The 20,605-nt window shown below is 42.9% G+C and overlaps 1 long non-coding RNA gene across 4 annotated transcripts; it reads right to left on the bottom strand.

The window, feature by feature from the left end:
* Positions 1-5,880: 5,880 nt before the first annotated feature.
* Positions 5,881-9,017, bottom strand: LOC123045734 (uncharacterized). Of its 4 annotated transcripts, none has more exons than XR_006421562.1 (4): positions 8,238-9,017; positions 7,804-7,908; positions 6,819-6,938; positions 5,881-6,086 (listed from the first exon to the last, which is right to left on the bottom strand). It is a non-coding gene; the product is annotated as an uncharacterized lncRNA (long non-coding RNA). The 4 variants fall into 4 exon arrangements; XR_006421565.1 differs by lacking the exon at positions 5,881-6,086 and having other exon boundaries at positions 6,640-6,938; positions 8,238-8,409; positions 8,548-9,016; XR_006421563.1 differs by lacking the exon at positions 5,881-6,086 and having other exon boundaries at positions 6,640-6,938; positions 8,238-9,016.
* Between the last annotated feature and the right edge of the window lie 11,588 nt (positions 9,018-20,605).

Below are 20,605 nucleotides of genomic sequence, written 5' to 3'. Positions count from 1 at the left end.
ACAAAACTATTATCTTTACTTTTGCCACTGTTACCATTACTATCATATTACTTTGCTACTAAATACTTTGCTGCAGATACTAAGTTATCCAGGTGTGGTTGAATTGACAACTCAACTGCTAATACTTAAGAATATTCTTTGGCTCCCCTTGTGTCGAATCAATAAATTTGGGTTGAATACTCTACCCTCGAAAGCTGTTCCGATTCCCTACACTTGTGGGTTATCAAGCATCCGTAACACAACAACCATCTCTCTCGATTCGTCCGTCCCTCGGATGATCGCATGTAACACATGCATCAACACACACATTTTGACGCCCTCACCCGGCCCCTGCCCACCTCAAGGCCCGCACAATCTCTTCGTGAATACCCATTTCTCTCCTTAGGTTTGTTTTCTCTCAATATCTGACACACACACACACACACACACAACCTCCACCGAGCACACAATTCATCCCCATCCAAGGTTATATGGTGACCACTCTCGCTTGTGCTTCTTTGCACCCCAGCATGCACAACACCTCAATATTCAAAGAGGGCATCGAGGAGATCGAAGACGGTGACCACATCACTCTAGAGAATGCGGGGCCATTTGGAAGTAGGATGATGTGACGAAGGCTGACTGACTACTCCCCCCACCCTCTCTCTCTCTCGCACAAAATTACCAATCCCTCTGTCCCCCGCACAAAATTATCAATCCCTCAACCCACGAGATCCTTCCCCTCTCATCCATGTTTTTCCATCTCTCTCATCAAACCTGTTGTCTCTTCTCCTTCCACGTATACAGAATCAGGATGCGCACGCATATCACGTATATTACATGTCTCCATCTTTCTCACAGACCTAACTTATTCCTCTCATTTTCTCTCTCTGACTCTCTCTCTCTCTATCTTGTTAGGTTTGTCTCCTACTCTCTCGTCCACATACATACAATCTTTCCCGCCCTATCTGCTCCATCTTCGCAAGCTCTCTCTTCACGTTTCATTCACACATTGGGATATGTTCAAAATGTTGCTTCTATAATGGTTGATGTAGAGTTATGGTTGGTTTTGTTGCATCCTACAAAGTAGTAACTATGAAATGCATTTAGATTCTCATTTGACTGGGATTATGTGAGTTTGACCATGTTGTGAAGTACTATAGACCTTGTATACATCTTGGAATTCGACAATGATTGTAACTATTGAATTGTATAGACCATTACATTCGAAGTCAGTAGCCTAATATATTTATTTCAAAATTTCAACAAATGATTAGTTCACTACAAACTAAGAAAACAAATGTGTAATCCATCCATTTTTATTTAAGTCCGCGTATTACATTGGTCAAATTCAAGTTTTGTAAACTCTCAAAAAGCTTATAACAAAAAATATTAACATAAACAATAACAAATAAATACCATTAGATTCATTATTGAATGTACTTTCACATCATACATATTTGTTATGGTAAATGTTTATATTTTCCTATAAACTTGGTCAAACTTTAGGAAGTTTGACTTCGATCAAACCTAATATGCAGAGTTTACTAGTACTACTCGCTAGTTGCTTAGCCGAATCACTCAACACGCCACACGAGAAGTTCAGTGTCACAAAATTTTGAGGTCGGTGGGAAAATCTCCCGCGACCTTGATTCGAGCAGTGGGAAGTTACCATCATAGCCTTCGGAACAGGCCTACGGATGACGCTTGGTAGGGGGCTATTTTTGTAACTTCAGGTTTACCCTACCCAGCCAACCCCACCCCGGTACCCAGAGTAGTACACCTGAATACTCCCCATTTTCTATCCCCACCGCAAAATAGACTTCTCCATGGTACCACAGCCTTCGTGCTCCTCCCCTTCTACATCGGCGCACTCGTCCACCGCAGCGCATCTGCCTCATCGACGACCTCGTATGCCGCACTAGAGCCGGTCCAGCATCATCGTCGTACATGGAGCCTCTTCCCTGGCACCGTCTTCCACGGTCTCGGATCTGCTTCCCGGAAGCCGACTCCAAGCCGCAGAAGCACCACCATCATGGACAATGACCTGACTCCCATTGCCGACCATGACTCACAGAGGCTGCCACGACCATCGTTCTCCTCCTCGATTGGTAATGTGTGTATTGAATCACTTAGCAGTAAATGTGCAGTTCCAAATTTGTTCATACCTACCCATCAAATTTCCTGGGTGCTATTGTTCTTGTAAAAGTAATTGGTTATACCCTCCATTGTCCAACAGAATATTAGCTTGTAATTGTGCGTCGCTCCTGTATCGCGCTGTGCTTGGGTAGGTTTTTCATCTGCAACCAGTAGTGTGGCAAATGATGGAAAGTTTTTTAGAACTAGCAAGATGCACATGCATTGCACGCATCAAGATGCATTTGTATGAGTAGTTTATCTTGTGGGAGAAAAGGATGAATGAGGGAAGGCCTTATTTGCAAATCTGGAGAGGGGTATGGGTATCTTTTTGCAAAATTCCCATTGTTTCCATCCTATCTGTCAGATATAAATCGGACGGCCTATTTTGCAGGATGGCAGGCACACCATCATCACCAACTCTGTTTTTTTATAAGAAAAAAGTATAGAGAAAAAATGTAGACAATAGAGAAGTAGAGATAAATATTAAATATAAAATAGTTACAATAGTAGAGAAGAGAGTAGAGATAGCAGAGACATCGGGAAAGGATCGGGCGTGCGCGCGGGAAAAAGCGGCCGGGCGTGCGCTAGATTTGGCGCGCGGCATCCGGCGCGCTTTATAAAATCCAACGCCCTCCCACCGCTCTATGCCTTGCCACCGCTCTCTCCCCACTCTTTCTTGCCTTGCCGCCGCCGCGCCACCATGCCACTGCGTCGCCGAGAAACTTGGGGATACCGCGGCGTCCGCGCGCGCCCCTCCGGTGGGTTCCCCGCCGGGATCCGGCTCCGTGGGATGCGCCTCGGGCTCGGAAATTTCGACACCGCCAGCGAGGCTGCCTGCGCGTACAACGCGGCGGCGTGGTGCCTCCAGTGGCCTCATAGAACATTGAACTTCCCTAACCTGCCGACGCGGGAGCGGGCGCAGGAGCTCGCGCCTCTGCCGCGGCTTAGCACCGACGAGGATTGTCGCGATAACCGGAGGCGGGAGCACCGACTCGGCATTGCCGAGATGGACGAGGAAGGCCTGGCGCTGCGGCGCCAACGCTTCCTGCAGGACATCATCAACGAGCGCGAGTTCTACGCGCAAAGGAGGGTGGAGAGGATAAGAGGAGGACGGAGCGAGCCGCCTATCGCTAGGACAAGCGTAGGCGAAAAGCGGACGCTCAATTCAACATGAGGCTAGGAGCAGCGTCGCCCTGGGAATCTGACGATGATCGGTATCTTCACGCCTACAGTCAGTCGTTGGAGGAGGATATCACCGAGGAGGTTCAGACAACGAGGAGTAGTTGAATTATCTATTTTTTTATCTATCAATGCTGAGAACTATCCTCTACTCTCTAGTCTCTCTACTTCTCGATCTCAACACTGTAAACGCTTTTTTAATAGCGCCGCGCGTTGCGATTTTGTTGGAGATGCTCTAAGATGGCAGACGAGTGCTTTAATGTTTCCCACAAGATGCGCGAGTATTACTAGTAGTATATTTTTCTTGTCATGTTGAGATTTTAAAACCACAAGTGCGAACATGCAAAGTAGCAATGAAGACCAAACACGGGATATTGGGGACATCTTCAAGGAGTGTGGCAAGTTAAAGAGGAGCTGCATCGAACCTGTAAAATGAGCTTTGGTAAGTAACACCCTTTCAATTACTTTCGTTTAGCCTCATGTTCTTCAATGTGTATATGTTGTAGTTTCTGTTTCTCTTAAGCCTCGTGTTCTTCAATGTGTAATAAGAAGAGTCTTAATCATCCTAATGATTTTGTTTTTATCTTGATGTAGAAAGTGGGTGTTCTCACCTTGTAGTCTGTTTTTATATATTTTTTTCTTTTTTAATTCAATTCTTCGAGTTCTATTTATCTGGCTTCTAATAAATGGATCTGGGTTGCTCTGAGTATTGATCTAAAAAAGAAGTAACTTCATGTCAGGATGCAGTTCCTACGAGGAGGGAAGTGTGGTCAACCTCGAGATCATGTTTCCAAAATGAAGCTGGATTACACACAAGGTGCCAATTCCCTAATGATGCTGGATTAGACACAAGGTGCAAATTCCTAGATGATGCTGGATTACACATAAGCTAGGTGGAGTCGTCAGCTGTTCGTGTCCTCGTGGCTCTAGTAAAGGCTGAAAGAAAGCGAGCAGCAACCCTTGAGAATGTAGCTGAGTTCCTCAAGAAGCGAAAAGAGCAATCAGATGCTCTCTTCACCCAAGCCAAAGAAGGGATGGAAGAAGCCAGAAATAAGCTAGCCGAGGCAGAGCAGGCTAGGCGTCTCCTGCTATCTAAAACTGTTGTCAATACAAAATTTCCTTCATAATAGCTAGGTTCAAATGTTTATCCAGTCAGCATGCGTGTTGTGATGTCCGTGCATCTACTGATGTGGCACAAAATATTTTTTTCATGTCATGTAATAAAAGCAATTACTTTCCAAACAATAACAGACGAAGCATTGGACATGGTATAGTTCACGCGCAAACCCGAGATTCCAAGTTCAACTTCCACATCAAACTCATGTTCACAGATATCTGCACATTCATACATAATGTCCACAACCATGATTCACTTCAAAGCCAAAAAAATGTGAGGAGAGTTATAAACAAAAGAAAAACCTCTACTAGTTCCTGCTACCAGTGCGAGCACAACAAGTCAAGACCATGCGTAAATTAATTATATTTTAGTCATTTTTTGTGTTCTAAAATGCCGGCTGGCTCGTGGAATGACGTGTTGCCGGCACACGCGCGGATTCAATAAAGGAAGGCGGGGCAGTCTGAAGATGGTTGCACGCGGCGAGGAGGCGTGCTCAACCGGGCCTACAGCGAGTGGGGCCCTCTTGGCCGGCGCGCCGGTTCAATGCATGCGCTATGAGAGGTCGCATCCGTGTCAGAGAATCACTCCTTCCAGTCGTTTTTTGTTTGGGTATATAACAAAATCCCGTTTTCCATTCACATTTTACAAGTAAAATTCATGGACGAACTTTGACCCAAAATATGATGGGGACTAGTAAACCATAATGAAAGTAGTAGTTTTTTTTAATCAAAGAAGGGTTTCCCCCTTCCGATTTTCATTACTGAAAACCAGCATCTAAATCTAAATCAAAGTATTTGCCCTAGAACTACTAGGTTCAACATCTCGCAACATAAACCCATACAACCATACGCCAAGGAGGTACGTAGTACTATGAATTCCCACTACAAGAAATATGTCAACTTGCGACCATCACTATTGGTCACTGAATGGTCATTGTTTTTAATTTGCGACCTTTTTGTGACCAAAAACAGATGGTCAAAAGTTGGCCATTGTAAACTAAAATTAACGACCTTCTCGGTGATATGTAACAAGTGGTTGTTTCTACGACCAAATTTTTGGTCACTGGCTGCCTCCCCAGGCCATGTAGGATCTAGTGTGGCAAGCTGACGTGGATAAGATTCAAACCGGTCCAACTCGATGTCTATATGGGCCTATCCCATTAATTCAGCCCATTTAATATATTTTTTCCTATGCTTTGATTAACTACATGGGTCTGGCCCAACAATTCAACCTTTTATTTTCCAGCATATAGCCTTTAAAAGTCTTTTTTTTGGATTAGAAGTCTCATTTTTTTGCAATCCATTTGTGGCCTCAGCCTTTTTAAATCCAATCCTAGCCCAATTCTTGTTTGGGCCTCGGCCATTTTACACTCCATTTACTTTTGGGGACTTGGCCTTTTTCATTAAGTTGGTCCAACTTGCCAACTTTTTACTTCTCAAGCTTTCACAGTACACAAAAAACAAATATTTCAAATGGAACAAAACTAAATTCTTGAAATGATATGCAAAATTAGCCTATTACAGTCTTTACATAGTATTCATAGAAATAGATCTACTGACTACTACCGATTACAATATAACTAGCTACAGAGTACAACCAGAACAAGAGGTAGATTAATAGAAAACTCCATGCTTCATCGTCCTCTTCTTCCAACTTCTGAAAATCAAATCACCTAGCATTGGAAGGATCACGCATTAGAAGCATAAAAAAATCAGACTGATAAATGAATGGCATTTAGTATGAAAATCACGATAGCACTAGTATATTTTAAGTTATATCTTACAACCACCAATATAGTTTGCTTATAAGAAAACATATGGCCTGATACTTATGTGCACCTAGATTACTAGACAAATTGCACAACCAATAGTTATGTGCGCTTGTAAGAAACCATCATTTGACACTTGCTACAGTTTCAATGTAAACCAACAGTTAAACCTAAGAAGACGTGAAGCTGAAACTTCCAGCGCAACATCCCAGTTCTGCATTTCTAACCTCTACTTACAACATTTAATGCTGGCAAGAACATATGGACACAGATATAGTTCCCAGTGATATTTACATGACCAATGTATTTATTACTACTAAGGTGCATACATATCTATTCAAGGACCGGGGCACACGAGATTTTGAAACATTTCAAACTTAAGAAATGATAACAAACAACAAATCATCAGGTTTCCAAGCTAAAGCAGGACATAAAGCAACTTCTGTTAGGCACCGAAATTCTAGAATACCAAGATATAGTAGATTTACTTTATTTATTTATTTGCTACTGAAAAAACAAACAGTTTATTGAGATAGGATAGTGGCATCAATACTAATCAAGTTACTCAACCATAAGGCATGTGAGTAGGATTGATGAATATGGCATGAAACACCAGCAATGTGAAACTGGACATACATGAAGAACACAAAACATAGTAAAATTCTTGATCCGGCCTCAAGGAACCAACATCGCTGCTTTCTCCCCTGGCCCAGCTCCTTGCTGTGGAGCATGGCCGAGACTCAGATGCGGAGCTCCCTGCACATGACATATTTTATCAATGCTTGCACCAACAACAGGAACTCGCATACCATAGAACTTGCGCGATAGTGTATCACCACCCCAAAGGAAGCATTACAAAATTCTCAAAGAATGTTTCCAAAGGGATTAACCTCATAGCAACCTGAATAAACTACCACTGTAGTGGCACCACCATCCATTCAACCAAAAGGATATAACAAATACCAAGTCAGGCAGCACACGCAGATAACTATGTTTGTGCAAATCAGATCTTCTGCATAGAACAGTACATCCTATTCAAAAGAATACACAAACCTCAAGCTATGTAACTACTGAAAGAAGAGGAAATGAATGCAATTCTATATAGACAAAAACACATGTAGCAATGTTATACATAGCAAAACTTCAGTATTTTGTGGTACAATGAAAGAGCAGTTCAGTTGAAGAATGTAGCTTGCCATTCTCAATTTTACTACTAAAAGATATAATGTAACAAATACTGGATACTTCACAGCAAGCAAATAGTGCAAATAATTCACTGGTCTATGGATATGATCACAGATTCACATGAGGAGTGCGTGGAATATAGTGCAAATAACAACGGAAATTTAAAGAAGCTCGCTTGTTAACGAAGGCCTACCAATCACTTCAACCTAACCTAAAAATAACAGTACATAGACTGTTCCATTACATAGTACTGCTATGTAATTGATATGCAAAAGAAGATACATCTCCCATGTTCAGCAATCAGGATCAACCATGAAGACTTCACTAATCCTACGTCAGTAAGCTTTTACTACTCCTATTGCTAGTGCTCTAAACAAACAGAGCAGTGCTATAGGAGTATAAAAGAGAACTAGGGGTAGGAGAGGGAGCCGCTCACCAGAGAGCTTGTTGTCGCCGACATACACAACCGCCGTCCCACCGGTCGCCTCAAGAAGCACCGCTGTGCCGGAGACACACACCATGTGCAAGAGCAAAGCACCTGCTGCATCCAAATCCAAATCGAACAAGAACAAAAAATTAGGAATGGTTGCAACCATGCTTTTCAAGGCACACAATACAGCAGTTCAGATTGTTGTCATTGAGAGACATAGAGACCAGACAAAACAATTGACTATTTAACCCTGTAATAAAGAAGCAAAATCTCACAAGACAGTGAAGTCACTAGCAACAACAGTGGGTGCCATCAAGAAACGGAACCGGTCCTGGTCGACCCTAAAGAAAGAAAATCTAACGACCGACTACCCAAATACACAGGCAATGGCAATTGACTACAGCTAGCAATTTCAATAGAGCAAACAACGGGGAGCTCACCCTAGCCCTCTCCCTCAGCTTGGCAAAGGGCAACAAAGTTGAGAGAAAGTGGTGCAGCAGACGTTCCATCGAGCACCTGGGGCGTGCTCTGTTTGGTGCAGGACACCCGAACCGGCGCTGCGCTCGTCCCGGACCGGCGGCTGCAGGGTGCGGACCCGTTGTACTCGAAGATCTGCACGGGCGCGCGAGGAGCAGGCCGTCAGGCGGGCTGGGAAATCAATATCTTCCCCACCATGTTTGCATCAGTGGTTGTGGAGAGGAAGAACACCAGAGGTAGGTAGAAGAAGAAGAAGAAGGTGGGGGGTCTGACTTGCTACTGCACATCTTGCGGGCTCGACATGGCCATGGCCATGGGAGGAAGAGATGGTCCACCTAGGGTTCCAGCACCATCGAGGAGGTTGGACACGGCGGTCCTCCACGACGACTGGGGAGGAGAAGAGGCGGGGCTCCAGACGGCGGCTGCCTCGACCGCGGTGGCTCCTCCGCTCTCACCGGAGAGGAGACGAGCAGCGGCATCTAGGGCGAGGAAGATGGCCGGCGCATGAGCTGCCATCTCTGTCGCCGGATTGGGGATCGTCGGAAGTGTAGGTGGTGGACCTGTCGATCTGGACCGAGGAGAGGGAGGCTGCGCGCTCGATCTTGCCAGAGGGGAGGGAGGGAGGGAGGAGTAGAGCGTGGGGATCTTGGAGCAGGCTGGATTTTGTCGTGGGAGGGAGAGAGGAGAGCGAGGGAAGGGGTGGGTGGCCGTGAGGGGAGGGAATGTGGGAGGGATCGGGGAGCGCTAGGGTTGGTGTGCGGGGGATGAGGGAGGAGTGCGGTGGCCTGTGGGTGGTTGGTCTAGGTGGGTTGAGAACGTGAGGAGGGAGCGCTGCCGTTGGATCCGGGTGGATCGGACGGTGCTCAATCCATGATCCGCGTGACATGCCTGTGAACCAATCAAAACAGAGTACATGTGTGTGACGTCCATAGCCATCTAAGTAGGTCGTAATCGGTAAAAAAATAAAGTGCAGATCTCTTTCGCTAAGAGAACTGACTCTTTTGGCGCCGTCTTGGTCGTCAGTGGTGAGGAGGGTCTTCGGATCCCGCATATGTGGATCGTTTATCTTTAGGTTTTAGGGTCCTAGTAGCTTAGGTTTTTGGATCATTCGACGTCTTGACTTCGGAGGCGGGGGCGGCAATACTGAATAAAGAAGCTCTGGAATTTTATCTGGCAAGGCCGCCAGCAAGGACCTTGGCACGTACAAGAGCAGGGCATCGAGGAGGTGGTCGCGAGGGAGGAGTTCGTCGTCGTCACCTTCCCCGTGACCGAAGACCCGTCGTCATACCCGCCGTTTTGACAGCATTTTGAAAGAAATTCAAAAAAAAAAACTTTCGCATTGTGGCATTATATCTGACCTAGTTTAGATGAAAAATAATAAACTTTAACTACAGTAAATGTCTTAAAAAGTGTTCTTAGAAATGAGCTATCATGTGTGGAGATCAATGGCTTTCAAGTCAAATGATCAATCTTATGGCCACATTCATAGCATAGTTTGTTCAAATGATTTCGTATTGTGCACGAGGGTGCATATTATAATGGCAAACAATGTTGCCTACGGAAGTTTTCAGTTTCTTTGGACGAAAAAATCATTTTTCATTTTCCTAGTGCCCAAAATGAGGTATTTCTGTGATGGACCTACCAAATAAATGTTGCAAAATTGGACCAAAACATTTTTCTAAAATATTAGGACATATTCAATTAACAATTTACCAAATGGTTGGGTGTCAAAAGTTTTAATCCACCTCTCATGAAATAGACAAATTTTCGCCGATTTAGTTGGAAGCGGGTCAAATTTGAACTACAGCTGCCTCATATTTTCCTCTTTATTTTTCGCAAAAATCATTTTTAGGTACAAAAGTATCTATTTAATCATAGAAACATCAAAAGTTTTCCAAGATTCAACCACTAGCTAACAATGGTCATGCCCGCCATTTGACCGCATTTTGAAACGGTCATAAAAAATTCACAAAAAATAAAAAAATTGGAAAACCTTCGCATTATGTCATTATATGTGTCCAAGTTACCAGGAAAAATAATAAACTTGTAATACAATAATTATTTTTAAATAGTGTTCTCAGAAACGAGCTATCATGTGTGGACATCAATGGCTTTCAAGTTAAATGATCAATCGTATGGCCACCTTCATAGCATAGTTTGTTCAAATGATTTGATGTTGTGCACAAGGGTGCATATTGGAATGGCAAACAATGTTGCCTAAGGAAGTTTTCATTTTCTTTGGACGAAAAAATATTTTCCATTTTCGGAGTGCCCAAAATGAGGTATTTTTGTGAAGGACCTACCAAATAATTGTTGCAAAATTGGACCAAAACATTTTTCTAAAACATTAGGATATATTTAATTAACAATTGACCAAATGGTTGGGTGTCAAAAGTTTTGATCCACCTCTCGTGAAAAAGACAAATTTCCACCGATTCAATTGGAAGCGGGTCAAATTTGAACTGCGGCTGCCTCATAGTTTACTCTTTATTTTTTCCAAAAATCATTTGTAGGTACATAAGTATCTATTTCATTAGGGGAACAACAAAATTTTTCCAAGATTCAATCACTAGCTAGAAATGGTCATGCCCGCCGTTTTGACCGCATTTTGAAACGAGCATGAAAATTTTTAAAAAAATGAAAAAATTGGGAAACCTTTGCATTGTGTCATTATATGAGGCCAAGTTCCCAGGAAAAATAATAAACTTATAATAAGGCAATTCTTTTAAAAAAGTGTTCTCAGAAATGAGCTATCACGTGTGGAGATCAATGGCTTTCAAGCCGAATGATCAATTTATGGCCACATTCATGGCATAGTTTATTCAAATGATTTCATAGTGTGCACAGGGGTGCATATTGGAATGGCAAACAATGTTGCCTAAGAAAGTTTTCATTTTTTGGACGAAAAAATCATTTTCCATTTTTCGAGCGCCCAAAATGAGTTTTTTTGTGAAGGACCTACCAAATAATTGTTGCAAAATTGTACCAAATCATTTTTTAAAAATAATAGGCCATATTTAATGCATAATTGAACAAATGGTTGGGTGTCAAAAGCTTTTATCCACCTCTGGTGAAAAAGACAAATTTCTGCTGATTTAGCAAGAAGCGGATCAAATTTAAACTGCAGCTGCCTCATAGTTTGCTATTTACTTTTCTCAAAAATCATTTTTAAGTACAAAAGTGTCTATTTAATCATAGAAACACCAAAAGTTTTCCAAGATTCAACCACTAGCTAAGAACGGTCATGCCCGCCATTTTGACCGCATTTTGAAACGGACATGAAAAATTCAAAAAAAAATTGGGAAACCTTCGCATTGTGTCATTATATGTGGCCAAGTTCACAGGAAAAACAATAAACTTGTTATACGACAACTATTTTAAAAAAGTGATCTCAGAGACGAGCTATCATGTGTGGAGATCAATGGCTTTCAAGCCAAATGGTCAACCTTAATTATGGCCACATTCATGGCCTTATTTGTTCAAATAATCTCATATTATGCACAAGGGTTCATATTGCAATGGGAAACAATGTTGCCTAAGGAAGTTTTCATTTTCTATGGACGAAAAAACATTTTTCACTTTTCGAGCGCCCAAAATGAGTTTTTTTGTGAAGAACCTACCAAATAATTGTTGCAAAATTGGACCAAATAAATTTTCTAAAATACATGTCCATATTTAATGTACAATTGACCAAATGGTTGGGTGTAAAAAGTTTTTTATCCACCTCTCGTGAAAAAGACAAATTCCGTCATATTCATTTTCTATTTTTCGAGTTCCCAAAATTAGTTTTGTTGTCAAGAACCTAACAAATATTTGTTGTAAAAAAAACTTCTCCATTTTTCCAGAATATTATACCACATTTTATGAACAAATTTGTGTACACTAGAAAGATTTTTTATAGATATTAAACAGTTTTTAGTTACATTATTAACATTTTTAATAAATATTTTGATGTCTAATATTTTGAACAGATGTCTACATTTTTTAAGACACATTGTACATATTGTTTTTATATGATTAAGTTTTTTCAACTACATGATTAACATATTTTCATATATTTCCAACAAAAAAACATCTTTTCATACATACATTTTGATGTCTATATTTTTATTTTTACACATTGTACATTTTTGTATACATATAAAACATTGTTGATATTGGTTAAAAAAATTAAATACATGATTAACATTTTTAGAAAAATTTAGATACATGATTAACATTGTTGATATTTTTATTTTCCCATATTCGTTGGGCCAAATATATGTTTTTTTAGTAATATGAGGGCATCCCACATTTCTTCCTCGATGGGCCAAGGCATACATGCACTACTAGGGAAAACCCTAGTAGTAGCCCAGGTTTAATGCCCACTAGTGCGTAGCGCGTGCGACACGCGGTACTGCTAAGATACATAGCGGCAACACTTGTTATCTACTGCGCTGCTGCTAATCTAGCTAGTAGCAGTGTGTTTACTATCCATCGCTACTAGTATTCTTTTTTTAGTGTATTTATACGCTGTTATACAAATTTTGGTACAATACCAATTATGAGGTTTATATCATTATGTCCATAACAGTGTGTCAAATGAAGGTGGATTAGGTTTAAGTGGAGGCAATATGTGGTGCATGTCAAAAGTATACTACTAATCCAAATTTGATCTTGTTTGGACTAGTAGTACTTTCAATGTGCACCACATGTTACCTCCACTTGAATCTAATGCGCCAGCACAAGCTATTTAATCATCATCATAGTCATTAGCACCAACAGTATTTTTTTAATCACCACTAACACTAGCTCATAATAATCATCATAGTCATTACCACCAACACTAGCTATTTAATCATCATAGTCATAGTGTAGCACATCATCATCTTTAAACTCATTTCAAGCTAGCTAATCACTCCTGCTGCTCTCTCTCTTAGGTAAAATAACATAAAACATGTGTAGCTCTCCTCCTTCATCAAGTTGGAGCATGCAGATGAACCTGTCTCTTAATCGTGGGCTGCGCTTCTGCTTGCTGCCCCCTAGTACTTGTTTGTGCTCCTCCATCATAGATTTGGTCCAGTCTTTCACTATTAAGAATTCATCGCTAATCCTGAATGCACTATAGTGATTTGTAGGATATCTTGGCCGTAAGCTAACAATACTCATGGTACCTTTAGTCTCGATCCCATAAGGCACAACATTCATCGGGAGTCCCTGTTGAAGAACATCATATGGTAACATACTTAGCAATGAAGTATAGCTTAAAAAATAATGTATGGAAAAGATGCACTGAGGACAAATAGTAAAAATCTTACCATCTTTCCTAAATAGATGTGACCATAGTTCATTACGAACACTATTAGTCGCACGTTTTCAGTACTAACATTTCTAAATCCAGGAAGAAAATTTGTCTTGACAGTATCAAGATCCGCAAGCCATGAAATATAATGACTTAGCTCCTCGCAGTTTAGTTCAGCCCCGGGACAGTAGTAGGTCATGTCTACCAAGCGCTGGACATGTTTGCTTGAACGGAAATAAGCTGACAATAGAAATTAGTTGTCAACTATTTTTGAATAAACAATATCAAAGACATAAATATGGTTGAGAAACTCACATAATGGTATAACTGGAGGCGTCTGCACATCGACCCAGATGTCGGTGTTACCTTCAATATCATCTTCCGAATGAATATCAAAGGTGTTAACCATATGAGGCTCAAATGCATAAGTCTTGCATAGTGCTCGCCATGTTTTGCATCCAAAATAGGAGTAGTCGTCTGAATTGTATAATTTTGCGTGGAAAATATAACCATGCTCGGTCTTCAAGTAAACTTTCTTTACCTCCATAGTACGACTGAAACCTATCTTATCCAATACAAAAACTCTTGCATGGCAGGGGATACGCTAGTAGAATAGTAAAAAAATTATAAGTTGAAGCAAATAAAGCAGATGTCATGCTTAATTACGAAAAAAGACTTGTCGTTGTGGCTTACTGTATCCACTTCGAAGTTCTCGTCCAGCTTGATGCTGAAGCGCCTATCATCATCTAGGAAGATTCCGTTGCACAGGCCGCGCTCGTCTTCGCAGTATTTGCAAATACCGAAATCCTTTTCGTCGTCAGAAATTTCCTATGTTCATAGTTAAAACATTAATTGAAAATCGATCAAAGACAACTACCAGGATACTCAACGCACAAATCCGTGGCACTCGATATTTCCTACATATTCTAGCACAAGTCATGCCAAAATTCACGGAAAAATCTGGCATATCCTTTGCTAAAATAGGACATATCGAGTGCCTAAAATCTGTCGGAACGGATATGAATCAACACTCCGGCAAAAAATAGGCCACTCGGAGGTGTAACCTACAAACATGACTGGCCACTTGGGCAAGCACATATCCTATTTGAGCAACACAAGATATACATTTCAAAATATCTTATAGGACTCAAATTAGCATGCATTCAATAAGCAAAAGTAAATCATCTCATGCGTCCGTACATCCTCAAATATTATCACTAATACATCCCGAATAGTATCATACATATAACATCACTAATACAACTAAAACCGTAGCACACGACGGGTATCGGCGCGGGCGGTGGACACCCACAGAGAAGGAACCATCACGGGATCATAGCTCCAGTGAGATCCCTGGAGAACCTGCCAGGTATTGGAGAACCTATGCTCCAACGCACACAAGTAGCGACGGACGTGCGCTTCCTCCTCACTGACATGGTGACGCACCACCTCCGTGGGGTCCTCGAGCCTCTGGACCACCACTGGCCCACGCGACCGCCACCAAAGAGGTTCGGGTCAATGACAGGCTGGCTCCTCACCATCCTGCACCCCCGGTAGGTAGCGCCTCCCAGTACCACCCCGGCGGAGCCCAGTCCCGGACATGGCCCATCTGGTCAAGCAGGTGTCATCCTCCGCCGACAAGACGACGAGGATGCAGGATAGGCATCCTCCACGTCGATGCGGGAAAATTTCTTTAACTAAAAAAATAGCAACAAGTTCTTACTAACTAGTTCTATTAATTCAACTAGTTCTTACTAAAAATAAACTTACTATAAATAATAATAAACTAGTACCTAATTAGTACCTAGTTCTTACTAACTAATTAGTACCTAGGAACTACTGCCCTAATTACCATATAAGTATCCATTTTTTAACTAGGGTTCGTACTTCTTAATTAAATAGGGTTAATACTAATTGTAATTAACTAACTAGAACTAAAAATAGCCTAGGGTTCATACTAACTAGCACTAAATAGCTAGGGTTCATACTAACAGAGAGTAGAGAAGAGGGAAGGGGAGAGTGCTTACAAAGGGCGGGGAGAGAGATGGGGTCGGGGGAGATGGTGGCACCGAGGCGCGGCGAGGCGGGGTCGGGGGAGACGGCGGCGAGGCGTGTCAAGGGAGACGGCGGCGAAGAGCGAGGGCAGGGGCTCCGGCAAGGTCGAGGTCGAGGAGGAGGAGGCACATGCGCGCGACGATGTCGAGGGGCAGACTCTGGCAGAGAGCGAGGGCAGGGCCTCCGGCAAGGGCGAGGGCAGGGGCTCCGGCGGAGGCGACGAGGGGGAGAAGAGAGAGTGGGGAATTGGGTGAGGAAGTAGACGAGAGGGAAGCCCGCGCGGGGGGTTAGGTGAAAATAGCTTTAACAGTAGCGTGGGGAGGGAAAACGCGCTGCTGCTAAAATCCGTAGCAGTAGGGCGCCCTGACAAACTCGCTACTGCTAAGATGGGCCCGCCTGTGGTGTGTTCAAACTTAGCAGTAGCTCCCTACCCTAAAAGTGCGCTTCTACTAATTTTGTAGTAGTAGCGCGGTTTTTAGAAGGGCACTACTACTATACCTAGCATGTCGGGAACGGTGTGGCAATTATAGTAGTAGCGTGTTTTGTTCCTGCCACGCTACTGCTAAGTGGATAACAGTAGTGCCCTTTAAGCCAACGCGCTACTGCTAAGTAGCAGTAGCGCCTCATTTTAACACGGGCTACTGGTAAGATTCTGTGTATAAGGTTTTCCCTAGTAGTGATGGCACATAGATTTTTTTTAAAGGATGTGGCCTCGTTCCACTGAGGCCCAAGCCCACCTTGAGCGACACCTTAAGTACCAATGCATCCACGTTCACAATCTCATGACCATTTCTATTGGTCGTAATCAGGTAGAAATAAGGTCGTGAACCACTCTTGTCTGCTTTATGACCATTTGCTGTAAAACAATTTCAAGGCTTGAGCCCTTCCAAGCAAAATGGCCATGGATCTACGACAAATTTAGCCGGGGTCACTAAGAGAAGGTCACAAGTTGACATATTTCTTGTAGTGCCCATTTTTGCTCCATACCAATCGTTCTAAAAACGACTTAGTACTTATAACGCGCCATTGAAAATCGGAACTCTTAACCCCGCTAAAAATGATATTTTAAACGTGGCTACTCGAGCTGTGGCAACTGGCGAGCCACCGCCCCAGGTCGTTCACCTGTGGTCCCGACCATCAACTCCTATGGATCAAATTATCACGCGAGCTGACTGTTCCTACAAAGGTGATCCACCACGTACCCGATACCGACGAATGCAGCAATCATGCACCTAGGGTTTTAGGGTTTATTTGTTAACGTTGCCTTTATGTAACACTCATGTGTGCGAGACATCGAGAGACCGACTGCGTGCGTGCACCTCTTCTCTTCGTAATGTACTCCACCGTTTGTCTGGTATCCAAAAAATTATAATAACTACTAGCAATGTGCCAATGCGTTGCCACACGATCAAAGTAGATTAATACATATTCACCGATTTGATACAAAAAAGTCTAGTTTTGAAATATGTATATCACTAAAAATATGTTATGTTTCACTCAAAATATATTCCTTTGGCGGTTTTGATGAGACAAGGGAGGAATGTTGTTGGTTTCAAGATTTGAGAAGTGGTATATTTTTAATTTCTACTCTTACTAGCAAGATCCCCGTGCGTTGCACGGAACATCAAGATCTTGTGGGAGAAAAGGATGAACGAGGGAAGACCTTATCTGCAAATGTGGTGAGCAGTGCGGGTAAATTGCCATATTTTCCTTCCTATCCGTCAGATATAAATCAGACGACCTACATTGCAGGATGGTATGCCCACCATCATCACCAACTCTATTTTTTATCGCTACTCTTATAAAAACCATAGTCGGTGATAATTGTGTGCCTGCCATCCTGCAATATAGGCCGTCCGATCTACATCTGACGGATAGGAAGGAAACTATGGCAATTTTGCAAAAAGATACCCACATCCCTCTCCACATTTGCAAATAAGGCCTTCCCTCGTTCATCCTTTTCCCCCACAAGATAAACTACTCTTACAAATGCATCTTGATGTTCCGTGCATTGCATGGGCATCGTACTAGTTGTTGCAAAAAGCCCATGTGTGTGTGTGAGAGAGAGAGGGAGAGTGGAGGAGGACGGAGTGCATGTGTGATAAAGACACAAAGAGTGTGTGTGTGCAAGAGGTATCAGCTTAAAATGAGGCGATAGTGTCTGTGTGCACGATCGAGAGGGCGTGTCTCAAGAAGGGAAGAAAAATCTACAAAGATACAAGGAGCGGGAGAGAGACATGTATGCGATAGTGGAAGCACGAGTGTGCGGGTCTATAAACCTATCTAGATGCTAGTCGATAATTGTTTGTGAGAGAAATACGAGTCGGGTGCGAAAGCGAGAGTTTTGTGTGTGTAAGTGAGAGACGGTAGTCGGGAAGGGGAGTGGAAGCAGGACTTGTGTGTGTGAGAGAGAGAGAGAGGGAGGGGGTTGTCTCATCGGTAAACGAATGAATAATGTCAGTCTGGGATGGAGACAAAAAGGAGACCGCAACAAATGTTGTGTCCACAGGAGAGAGAGAGAGAGTAATTTTTGTGGTATGAGTCACATCTAGAGACATATAGGGTGTGTGAGAGAATGCCATAGAGAGAAAGACAAAGTGAAAGACGAGTGGAGACTGTGTGTGTGGTGGTGAAAAAGAAAGCTTAGGTACCGAGTGATACCAGAGAATAGTAGAGACATGAGAGATAATGAAAACCATGTAATGTATAATTATAGGGGAGTGTGACACTTCTCAAGGGAGACGTCGAGAGACCATGTTTGCGAGGATAGGAGAAACATGAAGTGAGCGTGCGGGTGAGCTGGAGAAAAGAGAGTGATAGCTACACGAAGGAGCATGCATGCGAGAGAGATGGACGTGAAAGGGGTGAACATAAAAGGGATTCAAATATTTGAATTCGAGATGATGATACATGTAATCCATACTCGAACCAAAATTGATCTATCAAACATGCATACTCATATGAATTCACACACATCTATGTTATTTAATATGTAGATATTATTGATCCATACATTTTAGTAGAACATAATTTGGTTTAATTTTTTTGAATTCAACCTTATGATTTTGAGATCATTGTATTTGTAAATCATATTATACATATAAAGGAGCAAAATTCTTTGTTGTGCTTTTGAAAGTATATATAAAAAATGATGTATATAGAATTTAATTCCAATCGAAAATGGATACCGCCCGAAAAAATAGAATATAAACAGGATTCGAATTGAGTTGGCACGGTAAAGGTGCACTCTCTAAAATTTGAACGAAGCGGGGAAAGTCGCAGTAACCACCCGAAACCAAAATCTTCGAATTTACCACTGCCTATCCCTGCCACGCAAAGCCTATCTGCTGGATTTCTATAGGTTCCGATAGGGGTAGGTTTGTAATTTCACCCTAACATGACATAACCGCCTCTCACCCGGATTCATACATGGTGGGCGCCAAAACACAGTTTGTCCTCGGCCGAAATCGACTCCCTCCCCGATTCATACACGGTGGGCGCCAAAAACAAACTCTCATCGGCAAATATTCGGTGTATGCGAGATTACCGTCCTATCCCCAACCGACTAATATTGCTGTGATGTAGGAAATTTGAAACTGGGGCTAAGTTTGTAAATTTCCTCGCATTTGAGACAAGTGCACCCTGAATACATGGTTCCCCCCTTCCTCTCTACCTCCCCTTTCCCCATTCGTACTCCGTGGGCGCTAAAACACCCTCTCCACCCTAGCCTCCTCCGTCCGCCACCCCATCCACCGCCGTCCTCCTCCACCATGTCGAAGCTGATACCCCGAAGCCGCCGCCCATTACAAGAGATCGACCTCCCTCATCCAGGGCTTCGGACCGGGATCCTTGCATCCCGTCCTCTCGCTTCATCCCCGCCGTCGTCCACCTTGCCGGCGCCGCTCCTAGGACCGTCTCGTCCACTGCACCCTGCTTCCACGCTGCCGACCTCCATCCCTACCGTAGCACCGTCAAATTCTCAGCAGATGCATACACGGCGCTGCACCAGAGGCGGTACTCTTTCGTATCTGCTCACCTTATTTATCGCAGCGAGAAAATAGATCGCCATTGCTTTACTCTGATTTCTTGTCTTGGTTGTGAAGTTTCCTTTGTCCGGTTTGCACCTTCAGATCCGCCATGGCACGCTCAACACTCTACTCCCAATGCTTATGGTTTTCCCCTTTTATATTCACACTAGTTGAATCATAGTAGATTAAATTTGAAAATTGGGTCAGTCGATTTTTCAGAGCTCGCCGGAGTTCGCCGGTGCGAAGAAGGGGCTCGGGTGGTTGTGGGGGCGGTGGTGGGGCCTTGCCGAACGAAGAAAACTCGATGCGGGTGGGGGCGGGGGTGGGGGTGGGGGTGGCGGAGGAGCACAGGCGGTGGGGGCCGGTGGTCCGGCCGGTGGCCCGTGCGGTGTTCTGTATGGGAAGAATCGGAGATGAGGAGAAGAAGGGTTAGGAGACGTAGGATGTTCATCCAACCGCATGAAATGGTCGAGAGACAACTGGAAGTTGCATTCTTAATGCGCTCTGGTTCATCATGTGTGGGCACTGCGCAACTAACATCTTATTATCCAAAAACTGCTTGCTCTTCTTTACCATGTTCCTCTTCCGTTCTTCTTTAATATATACTCTCCCCGTTCCTATATTGAAGTCTTTGTATAGATTCCACCATGGACTACATATGGAGCAAAATGAGTGAATCTACACTCTAAAATTTATCTGGATACATCTGTATGTGATCCATAGTGGAAATCTCTACCAAGACTTATATTTTGGAACGGAGGGAGTATGATAGTAGTACTGTATGTTCCTTGTACTGAACATGAGCAGGGACATTTGAAGTGTAGAGGTCTATACGGTCGGTTGTGATGGACACTTTGAGCATCTTTGATTCATAGGATTTTGTAAACATAGGAATAGGATTTGTAGTGGCCTGCCCACTTGAATCCTATAAGAATAGCAAGGAAATGCGGGGAGCTGTGTCGCCTTT

The sequence above is a fragment of the Triticum aestivum genome, chromosome 2B (assembly GCF_018294505.1).
Source record: "Triticum aestivum cultivar Chinese Spring chromosome 2B, IWGSC CS RefSeq v2.1, whole genome shotgun sequence".
NCBI classification, from domain to species: domain Eukaryota; kingdom Viridiplantae; phylum Streptophyta; class Magnoliopsida; order Poales; family Poaceae; genus Triticum; species Triticum aestivum.
The sequence above is the reverse complement of the archived record's forward strand: the minus strand, read 5'-3'. Positions and strand labels throughout refer to the sequence as shown.